General features: G+C 48.5%; 1 protein-coding gene across 11 annotated transcripts in view; it reads right to left on the bottom strand.

Annotated features, from left to right (window-relative positions):
• Positions 1-19,517, bottom strand: part of dlgap1a (discs, large (Drosophila) homolog-associated protein 1a) — a 1,116,163-nt gene that overhangs the window by 498,280 nt on the left and 598,366 nt on the right. For 10 of the 11 annotated variants that reach the window (XM_038809179.1, XM_038809170.1, XM_038809173.1 and 7 more), the window contains exon 4: positions 5,930-6,066. The exons of the other annotated variant lie outside the window; for it this stretch is intronic. The gene's annotated coding sequence lies outside the window, so the exon portion shown is untranslated. The remainder of the gene's footprint in view (positions 1-5,929; positions 6,067-19,517) is intronic. 11 annotated transcript variants of the gene reach the window in all.

Below are 19,517 nucleotides of genomic sequence, written 5' to 3'. Positions count from 1 at the left end.
CGGTAGAGGCTTGGAGGGCCCAAGGGCCTGTTTCTGTGCGGTATTGTTCTTTGTTGTTCTTACTCCAGCTATTCTGATATTCCATCAGTGCAATGATCTTGATCGAAAAACCCATCACTGTAACCTCCAATCCTGTTTCAACAACTGGACAAAGGCTTCCTCTGCTTGATGGATGGGAGACAATTTATTATTTCATGTCGAATTAGATTTTTGTATGAATTTATAATCTTCCCTCGAGGAGTAAAAATATTCTGTGATATAAAGAGTTCCACTACATCTGTGACCGCTTTGCCATTATTTTGTTTTTTATAGTTGTCAGCTAAATCATAATTTTTATATTAGGAAAATAAACTTATTTGCACTTTGCATTCTTAATGTATTAAAACATAAAACAGCTGTAGGCAAATAAGGCACAATAATATCTTTGAATGAACAAAAATAATGGAAATATTCTCACATTTTCCAGTTTCACTCAGTTGTTAACCCAAAAAGTGAAATATTCATCGGCTCGAGATGTCTTGGAGTATGTGTGATAGGCATTGAATTCAAGAGACAATGGCACTGGAATTATGTTGTGGAACGCTGGTGCACGAACTTTTAACACATTCCTCTTAAATTCATCACTCTATAACCTATTTCTTCAGAATGTATTAACATTTGCAGTAAAATAGTGGAGACAACAGTTCCAGTTGAACTCATTCACATAATATCTCTTGTAAGAATTTCAGGTCCAAGGTGTTTTATTCTATGCTATCATTCAAACAGAATTTTAATTTCGTTTTTTAATTGTTAATTTTACTCTGAAAGATGTAAGGGTTTGAATTCATGAATACTGCTACACATGTCAAATTAATTTCATTTAATATTTAAAGCTCAGTTATTAGCATAACGAATGACAACACCCTAGACATTTTAGCCCTGATTTTAACTCTGGGTACCATACAGGCTAGCAGGGAAATGAGAGGGGCACTGTTAGCTGCATTATCCCCAGGACCTAGCTTCAATGCAGAAAGAGGTTAAAAGACCACCTGTTAGCATCAAGGGTGTGGTAATGACTTTCACGTTCTAACTAGTTTCTGGGTAAGAGGTTTCCCCGAAGTTTCCTATTGCATTTATTGGTAACCATCTTACATTTGTTGCGCTGAGTTCTCATCTCATCTGTAAGTGGAAACATTTTCTCCATGGCTATCATATATTTCCACAATCCTGAAGGCCTCAATCAGAACACACCTAAAAAGAACGCCGGCCTGTTCAATCTTCCCTAAAGGCATAAGTTCTCGATTTTGGTATCATTGTGGTAAATCTTTTTAATTCCTTCTTCAGTTTCTCTATATCTTTTTTATATTATGGAGACAGGAACGTCCACAGAACTACAAGCGAAGCGTAAGTTCAATATTAACCAGGTTTCATATAATGTCTGAAGTAATATTGAGTTCCAAAGTTGTCAACATAGAATCAAAGAATCTCCGGCACGGAGACAGGCCCTTCGGGCCAAACTGGTCCATGTCAACCAAAAAACCCAACTAAGCTAACCCCATTTGCCTCCATTTGGCCCTTATCCCTCTAAACCTTTCCTATCCGTGTATCTGTCCAAATGCCTTTAAAAATTCTTAAGTTCTGTTAAGCCAGTGGGGCTTCTTGATCTCACTCCAGCTGCACTTCTATGGAGGAGTCAGGGGTCCGCGGGCACCAGAAGGGATGAGGAACACCAGGATGAGGAATTTTCAATGTTGGTCCTGCTGCGAAAACCGGGGAGAATCCCGCTGGTGGTGACGGGAAAACCCATCGTATATTCAGCTTCTTAAACAAAATGTTTTTTCCCCATGTGAATGACAACACGCTTGTGGCACCTTGCCTTTAACTCATTCGCCCCGGGAAAACGTAATCTCTGTAATGTGGTAGTCACCACTGATGTACATATTGTACATATGGGATGTTGATATCCCATATGGGCAGCAGGGTAGCATGGTGGTTAGCATAAATGCTTCACAGCTCCAGGGTCCCAGGTTCGATTCCCGGCTGGGTCACTGTCTGTGTGGAGTCTGCACGTCCTCCCCCTGTGTGCGTGGGTTTCCTCTGGGTGCTCCGGTTTCCTCCCACAGTCCAAAGATGTGCGGGTTAGGTGGATTGGCCATGCTAAATTGCCCGTAGTGTCCTAATAAAAGTAGGGTTAAGGGGGGGGTTGTTGGGATACGGGTATAGGGTGGATACGTGGGTTTGAGTAGGGTGATCATGGCTCGGCACAACATTGAGGGCCGAAGGGCCTGTTCTGTGCTGTACTGTTCTATGTTCTATGTTCTATATAGGTGCTTTATGGTAAGGCCCCTGTACTACAGGTACGGGGGTAGATCCCTGCCTGCTGGCTCTGCCCAGTAGGCGGAGTATAAATATGTGTGCTCCCCATACAGCAGTCATTTCGTCAGCTGCTGTAGGTGGCCACACATCTCAGTATAATAAAGCCTCGATTACATCCTACTTTCGTCTTTGCGTAATTAATAGCGCATCAATTTATTACACTTTTTTCAGAGATGGACCTCCGCATCAAGCCGGATCACCTGCAGCTGCATCCTCAAGCAGACAACGCCAAAAAGGACTTTGAACATTGGCTAGCCTGTTTTGAAGCGTACATTGGGTCTGCGCCAGACACAATTCCAGAAGCACAGAAGCTCCAGATCCTTTACACGCAGCTGAGCTCCAAGGGGTCTCACGGTAGCATGGTGGTTAGCATCAATGCTTCACAGCTCCAGGGTCCCAGGTTCGATTCCCGACTGGGTCACTGTCTGTGTGGAGTCTGCACGTCCTCCCCGTGTGTGCGTGGGTTTCCTCCGGGTGCTCCGGTTTCCTCCCACAGTCCAAAGATGTGCGGGTTAGGTGGATTGGCCATGCTAAATTGCCTGTAGTGTAAGGTTAATGGGGGGATTGTTGGGTTACGGGTATACGGGTTACATGGGTTTAGGTAGGGTGATCATTGCTCGGCACAACATCGAGGGCCGAAGGGCCTGTTCTGTGCTGTACTGTTCTATCTATTCTATCTATCTGTCTTTCCACTAGTCCAGGACGCACCGACCTATGCAGAGGCCATGGCGCTACTGAAGGAAAACTGCGCTCAGCGGACTAACAAAATCTACGCCAGACACCTCCTCGCCACGTGGCGCCAACTTCCCGGTGAGTCGGTGGAAGATTTCTGGCGCCCTGCTCGCCCTAGTTAGAGGCTGTGACTGTGGCCGTTTCGGCCACAAAACACTTAAATTTGCTAATGAGAGACGCATTTGTTACGGGCATAGTGTCTGAATACATCCGCCAGCGCCTCTTAGAGGGGCCCACGCTCGACCTTGCGGCGACCAAAAAATTAACGCTCTCCCATACGGTCGCATTACGCAACATTCAGGCCTATGCTCCCGACTGCGCGGCTCACCCCACCCTGTGCATCGTGGACTCTGCAGACGGCAGCCCCATTGTGGACCCCATCAGCGACTGCCCTCAGCCAACCCCATGCCTGTGCCGCACGGGCAGCCAACCAACCCCGGGAGGCCCAAATGCTACTTCTGTGGGCAGTCAAAACACCCCCGAGAGCGCTGCCCGGCGCGGAGCGTGCTCTGCAAGGCCTGTGGCAAGAAGGGTCATTTCACTGCAGTATGCCAGACCCGCTCAATCGCTGCTATTGTCCCGGCACCCGCCACGTGCGGCCAGTGGGCGCCGCCATCTTCCCCTCCTTGGACCACATGCGGCCAGTGGATGCTGCCATCTTGCTCGACTCGCAACGCATGCGGTCCATGGGCGCCCCCATCTTGTTCCTCCCAGGACCAATGAATGCCGCCATCTTGCCTTCCTCATGACATGTGCAGCCCCAGAGCGCCGCCATCTTGCCTCCCCCACGACAAGTGCAGCTTTTGGGCGCCGTCATCTTACCCGACTCAGGAGCCCTGCCCATCGGGCACCTCATCTGGCCGCTCATCGTCTGCAATCGCTAACGACCAGCCGCGTCTCACCTCAGTCACAATTGACCAGTCTCGACCACACAACCTCGCGACTGCTTCAACTAAAGTGAAAGTCAACGGACATGAGATCTCCTGCCTGCTGGACTCCAGGAGCACTGAGGGCTTCATTCACCCCAATACGGTAAGCAGCTGTTCCCTCGCGGTACACCCCGCTAACCAGAGAATCTCCCTGGCCTCCGGATCCCACTCCATGGCGATCCGGGGGGTACTGCAATGCCATTCTCACTGTCCAGGGCGTGGAGTTCAACGGCTTCCGCCTCTACGTCCTCCCCAACCTCTGCGCTGCCTTGCTACGAGGCCTGGACTTCCAGTGCAACCTCCAGAGCCTAACACTGAAATTTGGCGGGCCCCTACCACCCCTTACTGTGTGTGGCCTCGCAACCCTTAAGGTCGACCCACCTTCCTTTTTTGCAAACCTAACCCCGGATTGCAAACCTGTCGCCACCAGAAGCAGACGGTACAGCGCCCAGGACAGGACCCTCATCAGGTCTGAAATCCAGCGGCTGCTTTGGGGAGATATTATCGAGGCCAGCAACAGCCCCTGGAGAGCCCAAGTGGTAGTGGTCAAAACTGGGGAGTAAAACAGGATGGTCGTTGACTACAGTCAGACCATCAATCGGTACACGTAGCTCAACGCGTACCCCCTCCCAAGCATATCTGATATGGTCAATCAGATTCAACAGTACCGGGTCTTCTCGACAGTGGACCTGAAATCTGCCTACCACCAGCTCCCGATCCGCAAGGCGGACCGCCCATACACTGCGTTTGAAGCAGACAGCCGCCTTTACCATTTTCTTATGGTTCCCTTCGGCGTCACCAACAGAATCTCGGTCTTCCAACGGGAGGTGGACCGAATGGTTGACTGGTACGGACTGTGGGTCACTTTCCCGTACCTGGACAATGTCACCATCTGCGGCCACGATCAGCAGGACCATGACGCCAACCGTGCCAAATTTCTCCACACCACCACTCTCCTCAACCTCACGTATAACAAGGAGAAGTGCGTGTTCAGCACGAACCGCTGAGCCATCCTCGGCTATGTGGTCCAGAACGGCGTTCTAGGGCCCGACCCCGATCGCATGCGGCCCCTCATGGAACTCTCCCTCCCCCACTGCCTCACGGCCCTCAAATGATGCCTTGGGTTATTTTCTTATTATGCACAGTGGGTCCCAAACTATGTGGACAAGGCCCACCCACTCATTCGACCCACTGTTTTTCCTCTGACGGTCGAGGCTCACCAGGCCTTCAACCGTATCAAGGCCGACATCGCCAATGCCGCGATGCACGCGGTCAACGAGACATTACCATTCCAAGTGGAGGGCAATGCATCAGAAGTCGCTCTGACCGCCACCCTCACCTGGGCAGGCAGGCCCGTGGCATTCTTTTCCCGCACCCTCCATGCCTCCGTCGAAAAAGAGGCCCAAGCCATCGTTGAAGCTGTGCCCCGAACCCCCCCCCCCCCGGACTGGTGCCAGAATGTGGCGACTAGGGGCTTTTCACAGTAACTTCATTGAAGCTTACTTGTTACAATAAGTGATTATTATTATTAAGTAATATCAGGCAAACCTTAAAAGCATGCTGTTAAAATGTGGCAGTGGGTGACTAAGTCTTCTATCATTGTTTTAACTACCTTTCTGCTCTGTTTCTGAGGGACAGGCAGGCCTAAAATCAGGTTTTTTAGCTTTAAGTTTCCATGCAGTTTCTAAGGGTCTCCCACTGTATCTGGTGGGAGACTGATAACGCTCCCAGGGAAATAGGATGAATGTTGGAAAAGGAACACTTACACCATTTCCTGAGGGGTTCTGCCAATATCTGCTGGAGTTACTGCAGGAGATCATTAGTACCACCATGGGTATTTCAGGGTTTTTGAGTTATGATTCAATCTTTGCAAGTATATATATATATATATGAAATACGTGTTGTAAACTCACAGAAGGAGACAAGCTGACTGTATCCCGCAGACAGGCCAAAGGTTTCCCTCACTACATTTCATGTCCTTCTGATGTAACGGTTTCGGTTTATTTTCTTTCAAGTGTCGAAATTATTCTCCTTTCTATTTGTGCATAATCTGTACAGAGAAGATGAGAACATTAGAGAAAAATCAAGACGTTCATTACAAAATTTCACTGGTAGAAATAATGAACATTACTTTAGGCAGCTAGAGCCAGTTATATTCATCATTACTTGTGTCAATATTCATTTGCTACTCCATAGGTACAGGTGATGATTTTTCACAATCTAGACATTGATGTGGGCGTTCAGCAATTAATGAAGAGATGAGGAGGCAGATATTCCAATTTGGTCTGACTGGCACCAGCTGTTCCTTTTGAGTTAATAATATGTTTTTCAACAGGCAGCAGAGATTTCTTTTTGTCAGTGTACAGCCTTGGATTACAATTTGCCCATTTAGCCTGAAGAGGGGATTTATGAAAGGATTCTGGTAGAAGATATGGTACTGCTGGAGGGGGGGGGGGGGGGGGGGGGGGGGGGGGGGGGGGCGGGGGTAAGGCTAAGTGAGAGGAGGATTTGGGGATGGCACTGGAGGAGATGGTGTGGTGTTAAGTGTTGCGCAGGGTGAACGCTACGACTTGGTGTGCGGGATTAGGGTTGATTTAATTAAAGGTGGTGCATCGAGCACATTTAACGAGGGCAAGGATGAGCCGGTCGTTTGAGAGAGCATTGTGCGAGGGGCCTGGCCAATCATGCTCACATGTTCTTGTCTTGCCCTGAGCTGGGGAGGTCTTGCAAATGGATTTGGAGCCCAGTCTCCTCGGGGCCACACTTGGGATGTCGGACCTGTTGGAGCTGCGGATGGGAGCAGGGACAGACGTTTTAGCCTCCGCCTCGCTGATTGCTCGCAGGTGGGTCCTGTGTGTGGCTAGGGGACTTAATGGAATTCCTACAGCTTGAAAAAGTTAAGTTCACCTTGAGAGGGGCGATAGAGGGGTTCTATGAAAGATGGCGCCCGCTCATTTTGTACTTCAAAGAGTTGGTCACTGTCAGCTGGTAGGGAAGGGGGAGTGAAATTAAGATTTTGGGGGAAAGGGTTGGAGTGCAGAGGGATGTTGTTGTGGGTGTTTCTTTTTGTACTAGTTTTGCACAAGCGGTGTGATGTGTTTTCTTTTTTTTAACACAATCAACTGATTTTATTATGTAGATTATATAAATCTAGAAACTTGTATTGGGGATATTCCTGAACGAGTGTTCCACATGCTTGTTGACATTTTTCTGCTTATTATCTTTTAAAAAAAAACATTTTTTATTCACCTCCTTTTTCACATTTTCTCCCAAATTTACACTCACCAACAATAACAATAATCAGTAACAAATATATCAATCCCCATATCAATAACAACAATCCCATCCTCCCACCAAACCCCAAACATTAGCCTGCATGTTCACACAAACAAATGACAAAAAGGAATCAGGAATCACCCTTAGTCACCATTAACTCACACCGCCCCCTCCCCCGAACCACCCCCCCCCCCCCCCCCCCCCCCCCAACCACCCCCAACTAATGTTCAATGTTATCCAGTTCTTGAAAGTGCAGAATGAATAAAGGCCACAGATTGTAGAACCCCTCTATCCTTCCCCTCAGTTCAAACTTAACCTACTCAAGAGTCAAGAATTTGAACAGGTCCCCCTGCCACGCCAGGGCACAGGGTGGAGAGGTTGCTCTCCAACCCATCAGGATTTGCCGTCGGGCAATCAACGAGGTGAAGGCTACAACATCTGCCTCCGCACCCGGTTCCAACCCTGGCTGGTCCGACACCCCGAATATGGCCTCCCAGGGTCCAGTTTCACGTGCATCACTTTAGAAATTAACCGAAAAACATCCTTCCAGTAATCCTCTAACTTTGGACAGGACCAAAACATATGAATGTGATTTGCGCCCCCCCCCCCCCCCCCCCCCACCCCCCCCCCCCCCCCCCCGGAACATTCACACACATATTCTACTCCTTCGAAGAACCGGCTCATCCTCGCCCTCGTGAGGTGTGTTCTGTATACCACCTTCAGCTGTATCAGCCCCAACCTCACGCACGAGATGGAGGTGTTCACTCTCCGCAGCACCCCACACTAGAACCCCTCCTCCATATCCTCTCCCAACTCTTCCCCCCACTTTGCTTTGATCCCTTCCAGTGGCGCCTTCTCCTCTTCCACGAGGCCATTCAATCTTCTCACGAGATTTGCAACGTTCCGAATGCCTCATGTGATCTAATGACACTGGCACTGGTGAAGTGCCCGTGTGGCACTGCCAAGCTGGTGGGGCACTGTGGTGCCAGTATGGCAGTGCCAAAATGCCTGAGTACCAGATTGCCTTTGTCAGGTCTCGTGCCCAGGGGTGCCTTACCCTTATGAGGTGGGGTGAGGAGGGCTTGGTGATCCCTGAAGAGGTAAGTTGGTGCAGTTGGGGGGGTCGGGGAGGTCCGGAGGCCAGAGTGTGGTGCCCGAAGGGGTTGAGAGGTTGGGTGGTATCTAAAAATGGCGCCCCGATCTCAGGAAATGAGGTAAATGTGACCTCGGCAAGGCGCTCCTGATGCAAGCCAGAAAAAAAACCAGTCCTGTTTGATGGCGGGGTTGTTCTCGGCGCTGCAGGTGCCATGTACGAGACTGTGATATGCATCCAAAATGAGACTCTGTTTTTTGTGCATTATCCTGTGTCCAACAATTCATACGTAGCCTGAAAATTGTTTACATGTATCAAATTCAGATAATTCAACAGGCATATATGGAAACACATGAAAAGCTACAAATATTTAGTTTTAATATGTAAATTCCAATGATCAGTACCTCGGTTATGTTATAAAATTAGACATTGGATAGTAAGAGGCCATTACTAAATGTGAAATAATTAAACTGCTTATAGGAATGACCAGAAGCCTTAAACTTTTTTTCTATAAATTTAGATTACCCAATTATTTTTTTCCAATTAAGGGGCAATTTAGCGTGGCCAATCCACCTACTCTGCACATTTTTGGGTTGTGGGGGCGAAACCCACGCAGACACAGGGAGAATGTGCAAACTCCACACGGACAGTGACCCAGAGCCGGGATCGAACCTGGGACCTCAGCACCGTGAGGCGGTTGTGCTAACCACTAGGCCACCGTGCTGCCCCAGAAGCCTTAAACTTAAAGGAATATCTGCAGTAAGAGAGGAAACTAGTAACAATGACCCTTAGGGGCTGGTTTAGCTCACAGGGCTAAATCACCAAGCAGGCCAGCAGCACGGTTCAATTCCCGTACCAGCCTCGCCAGAATGTGGCGACGAGGGGCTTTTCACAGTAACTTCATTGAAGCCTACTCGTGACAATAAGCGATTTTCATTTCAATTTTTCATTTTCAACAGAGCACTGTTTAGTTATGCAGCGGAATTCTCCGTGGGCGGGATCCTCTTGTCCGCCGGCAGCCCACCCACACATGCGGGATTCCCAATGGCGTGGGGTGGCCACCATGGGAAACCCCATTGGCCGGCTGCAGGAACTGAGAATTCCGCTGCCGACGGGGGCGGGCCATGCTGGAAAACGCGGCTGGAGGAATGGAGAATCATGATAAGCAACACTGTTCTGTAGTCTCAAAATTTTTTTTTTCTTTTTATAAATTTAGAGGACCCAATTATATATATATTTTCCAATTAAGGGGCAATTTAGTGTGGCCAATCCTCCTAACCTGCACATTTTTGGGTTGTGGAGGTGAAACCCACGCAGACATGGGGAGAATGTGCAAACTCCACAGTGACCCAGAGCCGGGATTTGAACCCGGGTCCACAGCGCCGCAGTCCCAGTGCTAACCACTGCGCCACATGCCACCCTATAAATGCATAATAATGCCTTGGTTTAAAAGGGATTTCTTTGGCAGTTCTCTGTGAAGGGGGACAAACCAATCCTACTGTTTCTACAAGGTCCCAGCCTGCATTGGATCTGCAAGTGGAAGCTCACTAAAGAGTGAAAGGTTCTTGGAAATAACATATGTCATCAACGCTTAAAGGCGTGTGCATGAGAATTAAAATGAACATGGCCATTTATTTATTTCTTTAAAACAATAAATAAATTTAGAGTAGCCAATCAATTTTTTTCCAATTAAGGGTCAATTTAGCGTGGCCAATCCACCCAACCTGCACATCTTTGGGTTGTGGGGTGAAACCAACGCAGTCACGGAGAGAATATGCAAACTGCAAACGGACCCAGGGCTGGGATTTGAACCCAGATCCTCAGCAACGTAGGCAGCAATGGCTATTTTAAGTGGAGACTGTGGTAGTCACCACTGTTGTATAAATATCGCATATGAGGTGTATTACGGTAAGGCTCCTGCACTACAGGTACGGGGGTAGATCCCTGCCTGCTGGCTCCGCCCAGTAGGCGGAGTATAAATGTGTGGGCTCTCCGAGCTGCAGCCATTTCAGTGGCAGCTGCGGGAGGCTACACATCTCTGCGTAATAAAGCCTCGATTACACTCTACTTTCGTCTCGTCGTAATTGATAGTGCATCAGAGACACAAATTATGGCTAAGCTATTTTTAAGGCAGCAAGAGTCTAAGTTTTGGCTAAATGTTTTGAGGGGCTAAAGAAGTGAGTGACAATAATCCTTAGAAGGTAAAACAAATATTAAGGTAGGAAGTGAGTCTTCTGGGCAAATTGTAACAGAGGAACAAGGATCAGGTAGTTAATTCAGCACCTTGAGCCTGCTCCGCCATTCAGTACGATCATGGCTGGTCTTCCCTTGGCCAAAAACCCCACTTTCCTGCCTGTCCTCCATAATCCTTCAACCCATTACTAATTAAAAATCTGTCTATCTCCTCAATAAATTTCCTCAATGTCTCGCGTCCACCGCACTCTGGGGTAGTGAATTCCACAGATTCACAACCCTTTGAGAGAAGTAATTTCTCTTCATCTCTTTTTTCAAATCTGCTACCGCTAGTCCTAAAACTATTATTTCTGGTTCTAGATTGCACCATATGAAGAGGCATCCACTCCATATCTACTTTGTCAATACTTTTTATCATCTTATATACCTTAGTAAGATCTCCTTTCATTCTTTTGAACTTGAGTGTGTATAAGTCTAAACTGCTCAATCTCTCTTCATAGGACATACCCCTCATCTCTGGAACCAATTGATTGAATCTCCTATGAACGGACCCTAATGCATCTACGTCCCTCCTCAAATAATGGGACTAAAACTGAAGACAGTATTCCACGTGGGGTCTCACCATTGCCTTGTATAGTTGCAGAAACACTTCCCTACTTTATACTCTCTTCCTTTAGCTATCAAGGCCAAAATTCCATCATGGAGTGCTCCAGCCCTGTTCCCCAGCTGGTGAAGTGGAAATCCTGTTGTTTGAGATGTTCACAGAGGGAGTACTGTTTGACATTTCCTGGCATCTTCTCCTGAGAACAGCAGTGCAACCTATCTGGTGGGAAATGGTGGCCAGGTTTTATGCTGTGCACATAATCCTCCAAGGCCTGAAGACAAATGTGCATGAAGGTGGCGCATCTTAAGACTACTGAACAGTGTCATTTATCAAGCCCAACCATCCATACTACATATTATTGCTTGTCAACCTATTTCACATTCAGTGCCAGTTCATGTGAAGCCCTCGCACAGCCTTGATAGGAACAAAGAATCTTTGTCTATGGTGAATCATTTACTGGATTTTTTTTGTTGCTAATCAGAGCTCACATGAAAATGAAATTGGTTTGAACAAGCTGTTTTTGCAGTCATCAAATAATAGACATCACAGATTTGCCGTGACACATGCAGATTAGAAACCTATGAACCAAGCAGAGTTTTTGGGGTAAGTTTTGTCTTCAACACTGAGGTGGGAACAGGTGACTTATCCTTTAAAGAACATAGTTGGGTGGGTGACCCTCTCGACCAACTTTTAATGCAGTTGCTTGAATCTATGTGGTGCTGGAGAATACTGTGTGTAGTAAAAATGAAAGCGGTGTAAAGCATGTGATAGCTCCTAGCTGTAAATATGGAAGAGGTTCAGAGGCTTTGTGATGTGCTACTGAGTTTATGGGCAAAGGTAATGAAGACAAAATATTTATTCAATGGGTTTGTCTGGGAAAAATTGATCACTGTCAATATCCTCAGATGGAGATGTTTAATAAAGTAATTCAAAGTATCTGGAACAGATAAATGGTTCAAACCGTTTCAAATTACAATACAAAGCACAATAATGAATATAAAACAAGTACCATGAGGGACTATTCAGAGTATTTAAATTTGGCAGTTTCATTTCTGTGGGAAATGACATTGTGAATCCATTACATAACTGGCCATGTAATCTAGCATCGAGGTTTTGATATCCCTTTATCGTGTATTATCTTTTAAATAATTTGGAGCTATAGCTTGGATGTTAATGCACAAGGACAGCAAAATCTCTGAGCTATGCTGGAGATGATGTAGGCCGAGCACTCGTTCGCAGTAAAATCAGCAATGGGCACGATTTAATGGAAATGATACAGAGTCCCGTGTCGGGCACATTTAGTTGGGTGTTTCCGGCGCGCTATTAAACGACCCCGCTATTAAACAGTACTCTGCTTCATTTCTGGGCCTTGTTGAGAAATGCTCCGCCGTGACCGCATTGAGTCCCTTTTTCTGCACTGATGAGCGCAAGAGATCGGTGCCCTTCACCACGGACTCCGGAAATCCCTTCTTACCAATGAGGGAGTCTCCGAACACCCCACACCCCACCTCATAAGGGTAGGGCACACCTCTGGCCTGATCCCTGGTGCGGGCAAGGTGCCACCTGGCTCCTTGGCACTGCCAGCCTGGTTGTTGATGAAGTAGTAAAGACACCAAGTTGTGCATATGCAAACCATGCCCACTATGCTGAGAGTACCAGTAGGAAGAATGACTACACAATTTAAAGCTGCACATATGACGGCATGTGCTAACAGAACTGTAGCTAATGCAAATTGCATGGGGTGAGGCTACAACTGTGCTCTACTAACGCTGTTGTGGGAGCGGCGTTTTCAGAACCCCAAAATGTATCATGGAATTCAACCAACCCCCACTTTAATGTATTGTTGCTTTTGAAGCACACGGCTTGTTCTCCAGGTGTGGTATTACTATTATGAGTTTAAATCACCCGAATGATTCAGAGATATTCTTTCCTGGCAAAGATCACAGCAGATCCAGCTCACTGCAAACACAGACACACCCAAGCTCTTTTCTCAAAACTGGCTTTCTCCTTTCAAAACGGCTCACCACAAAACAGCCAGGCACTTTTCAGCTGCTTTCTCAAACTGAAACTAAAAGCAGAAAAAGCAGAAGTGATCTCAGCTCACCTCCCCCCTCTGACATCACTTCAGTAATATGAGCTGCACCATTTCTTAAAGGTACATTGCTTAAACATCCATTTCTTAAAGGTACTCTCACATGACAATGTTTTGATTTAACTTCTGCATCATCCGTGCACCTACGTGGTCCAGTTTCAGGAGTGTGCGACGTCTGCAATATGCAAGGCTCTCATAAACCTTGGCTCCCTCACAAACCATAGGCTGGATTCTCCAAAAATGGGTTATGTCCCCAAGCCTGCATCAAAACGCTGGTATTTCACTCTGGACATTCCTTAAGAACATCCAGAGTGATTCTCTAACCTGCAGGTGGCTAGCAGGGCCCCGGAGTGCTTCCTGCAGCTCTGGCTGTGGATGCAGGGCCCTGCACTTCCGGTCAGGAGTCCACGTATGCGCGGCGGCAACCCCGTGCGACATGACAAACACGCACCGTGGACCCTGATGCAAGAAGTAGGTCCCCCCGAGATCGCCCGTGCCCGTGGATCAGTGCTGCCCGATTGCTTGCCTTGCCGTCTACGAGAACCCTCCCCGGTGAAGAATCCCCCCGTCCCCCACCAGGACGGACACGGACTGCGTCTGCAGCTGCCACTGACCGTTCCCAACGGCCGATATGTGGTTAGAACCACGCCGTCGGGAACTCGGGCCAGTTTTCCTCGGAGATCGCGGGGGCGGGGCTCTGTCAATGGCCCCCTACCCGCACCGCGTAGTTCGTGCGCGAGAGACTCCCGAGTGATTCTTCAGGGACCGGAGAATCGCGGGAGCGGTGTCAGACTGGATTTTGGTGTAAACGCCCATTCTCCGCCCCATGCCGATCGCGATTTTGGTGCGGAGGCTCGGAGAATCCAGTCCCATGTCCTCTACCATCTGGAAGACAAAGGCTGGTCACTCAAACGGGTCACACAACGTCCTACTCCTTCTCCACTCTCTCCTCGCTGAGACATTCTGCAATTAAACAATGAAAACAAACAATTTCCTGAGGCATCCAGCTTTGAATGGTCGCAAATGCTGAAATGCACTGACCATGTTCTCTAATGAGTACTGTTGTGGGATGAAGGGAGTGAGATGAAAGATATGTACAAAGCATGGTAGTCTATTTTATTGTTGACATTCCCAGATGGCATATTGTGCTCCTGACTATTAACCACCCTGCTGGCCCGTTCCCTCTGTCACACCCCTGTGCCATGGCAATGTGCAGCTGTGAGGGACTTGCGGGGGGGCGGGTGGGGGAACGCAAATCCTGCGACGTCGCTCCGCAGCCGGGCTGCCGATTCTCCGGCGAGTTCGGCCGAGTCCCGCCAACGACGTTCACATGTGCTCCTACCTGGCGGGACCTTGGCGTTCTGGCTGCGGGGGCCATCCTGGTGGGGGGGAGGGGGGATCTGACTCCAGGGGGGGCCTCCACGGTGGCCAGGCCCGCGATCGGGGCCAACTGATCGGGCTAATTGCAGGGGGCGGGCTATGTTCCTCTGTGCCGGGCCCCTGTAGGGCTCTGACATATTGCGGCGCGGAGACAGCAACCCGCGCACATGCGCGGACCTGCGTCGGCCGTGGTGCGCATGCACGGACCTGCACCGTCCATGCTGGCACCCATATCAGCAGCTGGAGCTGCGTGAGGCGCTCAGGTGCCGTGCTGGCCCCCTCTGCGGTCCAGGATCGCTGCACCTAGGGGCCAGATGACTCTGTCGTAAAACACTCCGGCGTTTACGACGACATCAACACTCAGCCTCATTATCGGAGAATCCCACCCGTGGTGTGTATCGGAGAACCCCTCAGGCATTATGGTAACTTGCAATAATGTAGAATATAGTTGGCAACTAATGGTATCAAGATACTGCCGCCTCCATGATACTTCACCATGCTTTAGTGGTTGTGCGAACTCGATTGCAAATTGAATAGGCAGTAGCAATGACTATCTTTTGCAATGGGAAGACCATGAAAGGCCATCTGTTCCACTGTCAGTGACCAGCGGAATAACTATTAACTTCATTGCAGTGTTAACGTAAGCCGACTGGTGACAATAATAAAGATTATTGTTATTATGGTTCCAGTTGTAGGTCACTTTGCTGTGTAATATTGTGCAGCATGCAGTATACCACTACTATTCAGGACATCCTTGCAGGCGAATACTGAAGAGCTCCTCCTGAGTGGTCAAAGCATGTGACATGCATTTGAAAATGTCAATAGCTTGTAATCAGGTTTACCACAAAGCTGCTGTTATAGTTCTGTTCAGGCTCCATCTGCGGCCACCTAAAGCAGGATCATTAGCCAACTCCTTAAGTGGTCCCTTATCCCCCAGAAGCCAACCACTGATCCGTGTTGGTGTTTGAAGAAGCTGAGGCAGTTTGGAGTTCCTCAGTATGAATGAGTCATGGTAACAGAGTACCGAGCACAGATGTGCAGGAAAACCTTGGTGTGGTCACATATGATCGACACATTCAGGAAACAAAAGGATCTAGAGTTCATGAAGGTGTCAGTTTGGTGAGTTGGAACAAGGTGGGTGCAGTCGATAACCCACTGCACCCAGGGGTACTAATAACCTCTGTGCCTGAAATGTCACATTCAGCAGGAAGTGAATGTGATTCCCCCAGTCAAGCAAAGAGCACACCAGTGACTGTCTTAATGCAGTTGGCTGTCACATTCTACAGAGGTCTCATGATGAAACCTGGAAAAGGCCCGCTGCATAGAAATTCACAGCTATGATGACCTTGACAACAACGGGCAAGTCAGGATAATTGGCAGATTGTGGTTCAAGATGTTGTACTATGCCACATATGCCTCTACTTCGTGACCTGTTGTATTCCCTCTGGATTCATGTTGGTGATGTTCACTTTCCTCTGTTCCATCCTCACTTTGGCTCATTTTTGGGACCATGAGCACTGTTCCCTTCTCTGGCATACTCTCCTTCTTGCTAGCTGGGTGCCCAAGTCACCCAGGAGCAAAAACATTTGCCCTTCCAAGTACACCAAACCCAACCTCCAACTCCCTTGGGTAGTCAGGCCAACACCTGTGATTGCTTTTTTCAAAGTTCTGTGGCAGTTGTTGTAACTTTTTAACAGTACTCCGCAAACTTCAGACCTTCTCCAGAAAAATGCAAAGCTAGTAGTGTAAAGTCATATTTCATATTCCTTGCTGATGAAAATCACATCTGACTGAATGTGTGCAGCTGCCTCTGTGAACCACGCATGTCCAAAGTGGCCCCATTCCCCCCACCCCGGTGAAAATGGCTGGCGTTCGGTTCAGGGGTAAGACTTCCTGAATCGGGTTCCGGTGTCATTTTGACAAAACTAGATATTTCCATTGAGAACACTTTAGGTTAGCCTTGTTTTCATGTGTGTCAATAAGTCGCTGCAAAGATTTCCCGTGTCTGCGTGGGTCTCATCTCTACAACCCAAAGATGTGCAGGGTAGGTGGATTGGGCATGCTAAATTACCCTTTAAGTGGAAAAAAAAGCTTAAAAATCCCTGTAAAAAGGGACAAGACATGAAATAGAATTCTACTGATTATAAAACACAACAGCAAACCAATTGGTCCAGCCTGGTGATTTACTTATTCTCCACTCACGTCTCCTCTCACCCTACCTCCCTTAAGTACATCCATGCTACTCACCTCAACCCTGAAATGTAAATTAAATATGTTTAACTATCTGTAGGTGGTGGGCATTAACTGGAAATTCACTCGCGGCTCTATATTTCTTGTGCTCTAAATAGACATGGACGTGATATACTGGCTGTGTTCTGCTGGAATATAATTGTAATCTGTAACTCTGCAAACGCCTAATTAAAGCCCATTTAACAATCATTATCAGGCAGGAAGCCTGATTTACCATCCTCCTGAGATGCTCCAGCCTTCCCCCCACCACCAAGCCGGAAGTCACACTGGCGTGAATTGGTACAAGTCCTGGCGATTGTGGACCCTGAATCACCTATCTTCTCTCCTGTGTCGTGATTGAGGGTATCTCATGGCCCTTGCCACAGATTTGGGGGGGGGGGGGCCCTTGCCAATGATTGTGGGGGGGGATCACCAGTGATTTTGTGTGTGGGGGGTTTGTAATATTATTCAGGGATCGGGATGTCTTTTAAAATGACACCCCGTTCTAAGGGCAGCACGGTGGCCTAGTGGTTAGCACAACCGCCTCACGGCGCTGAGGTCCCAGGTTCGATCCCGGCTCTGGGTCACTGTCCGTGTGGAGTTTGCACATTCTCCCCGTGTCTGCGTGGGTTTCGCCCCCACAACCCAAAAATGTGCAGAGTAGGTGGATTGGCCACGCTAAATTGCCCCTTAATAGAAAAAATAATTGGGTAATCTAAATTTTAAAAAAAAAAATGACACCCCGTTCTCTGAGCGCCAGGATCTGCAATTGGGTATAGGCCCCGTCCTTCTCAGATCCAGTATAAAATCCGATCTTTGGATAGAAAATTTCGAAGTGCCACTGAATGTGCAAATACTCCCTTTATATGGGTTTTCATTCCTCATACAACAGCACCTAAGTTAGAAGAATTTGATCACAGATGGACCTTGCATGCTGGAGTAATATTGAAAACCTTTATAGTGCAGGCCTGCAGGCATGTGTTTGAATGATGGGCGGGTTTCTCCAATAATGGGGTATATCCCCACCCCCGCGATAAAATGCACACAAATCACTCTGGACTTACCTGGAATAAGTCCAGGGTGATTCTGCGATTTTCAGGGGGGCTAGCAGGGCCCTGGAGTAGTCCTCGCAGCTCCGGCTGCTGATACGGGGCCCTGCACTTCCGGCCGGGAGTCCGCGCATGCACACGGCGGCGGCCTCGGTCGGCCACCCGCGCGACATGGCCTACCCACACAGCGGACCGGCACCGACAACATAGGCCCCCCAGATCACACGCACCTGCGGATCGGTGACCGCTGATCGGAACACTGGCCGTCCTGGAGGCACCTCCTGACGAAGGATCTTCCCGCCCCCTACCAGGGCGACTGCGGACAGTGTCCGCAGCCACCAGCCAAACGTTACAGCCGGCTGGGACCATGAGAGACCCACGCCAGCGGGAACCCGGCCAGTTGTCGGCCGAGAATCGCCGGGGGGGCCTCTTTCACTGGCCTCCGACCGGCGCTGCGTCGACCGCGCGTGCCCGATTGGTGGTGATTCACTGGGGACCGGAGAATCGTGGGAGCGGCGTCAGTGTGCCACCTATTCTCCGTCGCCCGCGCCGAGCACGATTTCGGCACGGAGGCTCAGAGAATCCTGCCCGATATACCTGCCAGCTTCAAACGTTCTGAGATGTTTGGAGCTCTAAACAATTATAGCATTTTGTTTCCCAGATAATTTTGAAATTCAGAAAGTATAAGACCTAGAAAATTCCGACCTTTGGCATTCAATACAATATTCTCCTTTATTTGTACCAGATTATAATCTCCATAAAATATCATAAACCTGTATGGTATTAGGCTTGTCAAACCAACTACTTTATAGTGAGCTTTGCTCTCCAAAATACTTTGCACATTTCAAGTAAATGAAATGTCCATAAAGAAAAGCTAGTTAGCATTTATTGCTTAATTGTTTTCCCCCTCTTGCAAATGAACTAGCATTCATTCAATAAAATGTATCTAAGGATCTTGTTCAGACTGTTGTATGGTTAGTCCACTGGATAGAGGATTCCCTTATCATGGCCACCATTCATGAGCTGCAATCACGTATAAGGTGGCAAATAAGATAGTGGTGTTGAGTGAGAACGGAGTTAACGTTTCGAATCTGGACAACATAGGCTCCCCAGATCGCACACACCCGTGAATCGGTGGCCCCCGATCGGAACGCTGGCCGTCCTGGAGGCACCCCCCGGTGAAGGATCTTCCCGCCCATCAAAGTCAAAGTCATCCAGCCTCGAAATGTTGGGCGAGATTTTCTGGCCAACTGGCGTGAATTGGTACAAGTCCTGGCGATTGTGGACCCTGAATCACCTATCTTCTCTCCTGTGTCGTGATTGAGGGTATCTCATGGCCCTTGCCACAGATTTGGGGGGGGGGGCCCTTGCCAATGATTGTGGGGGGGGATCACCAGTGATTTTGTGTGTGGGGGGTTTGTAATATTATTCAGGGATCGGGATGTCTTTTAAAATGACACCCCGTTCTAAGGGCAGCACGGTGGCCTAGTGGTTAGCACAACCGCCTCACGGCGCTGAGGTCCCAGGTTCGATCCCGGCTCTGGGTCACTGTCCGTGTGGAGTTTGCACATTCTCCCCGTGTCTG

The sequence above is a fragment of the Scyliorhinus canicula genome, chromosome 10 (assembly GCF_902713615.1).
Source record: "Scyliorhinus canicula chromosome 10, sScyCan1.1, whole genome shotgun sequence".
Lineage (NCBI taxonomy): Eukaryota > Metazoa > Chordata > Chondrichthyes > Carcharhiniformes > Scyliorhinidae > Scyliorhinus > Scyliorhinus canicula.
This window is presented reverse-complemented; position numbering and strand designations above follow the sequence as displayed.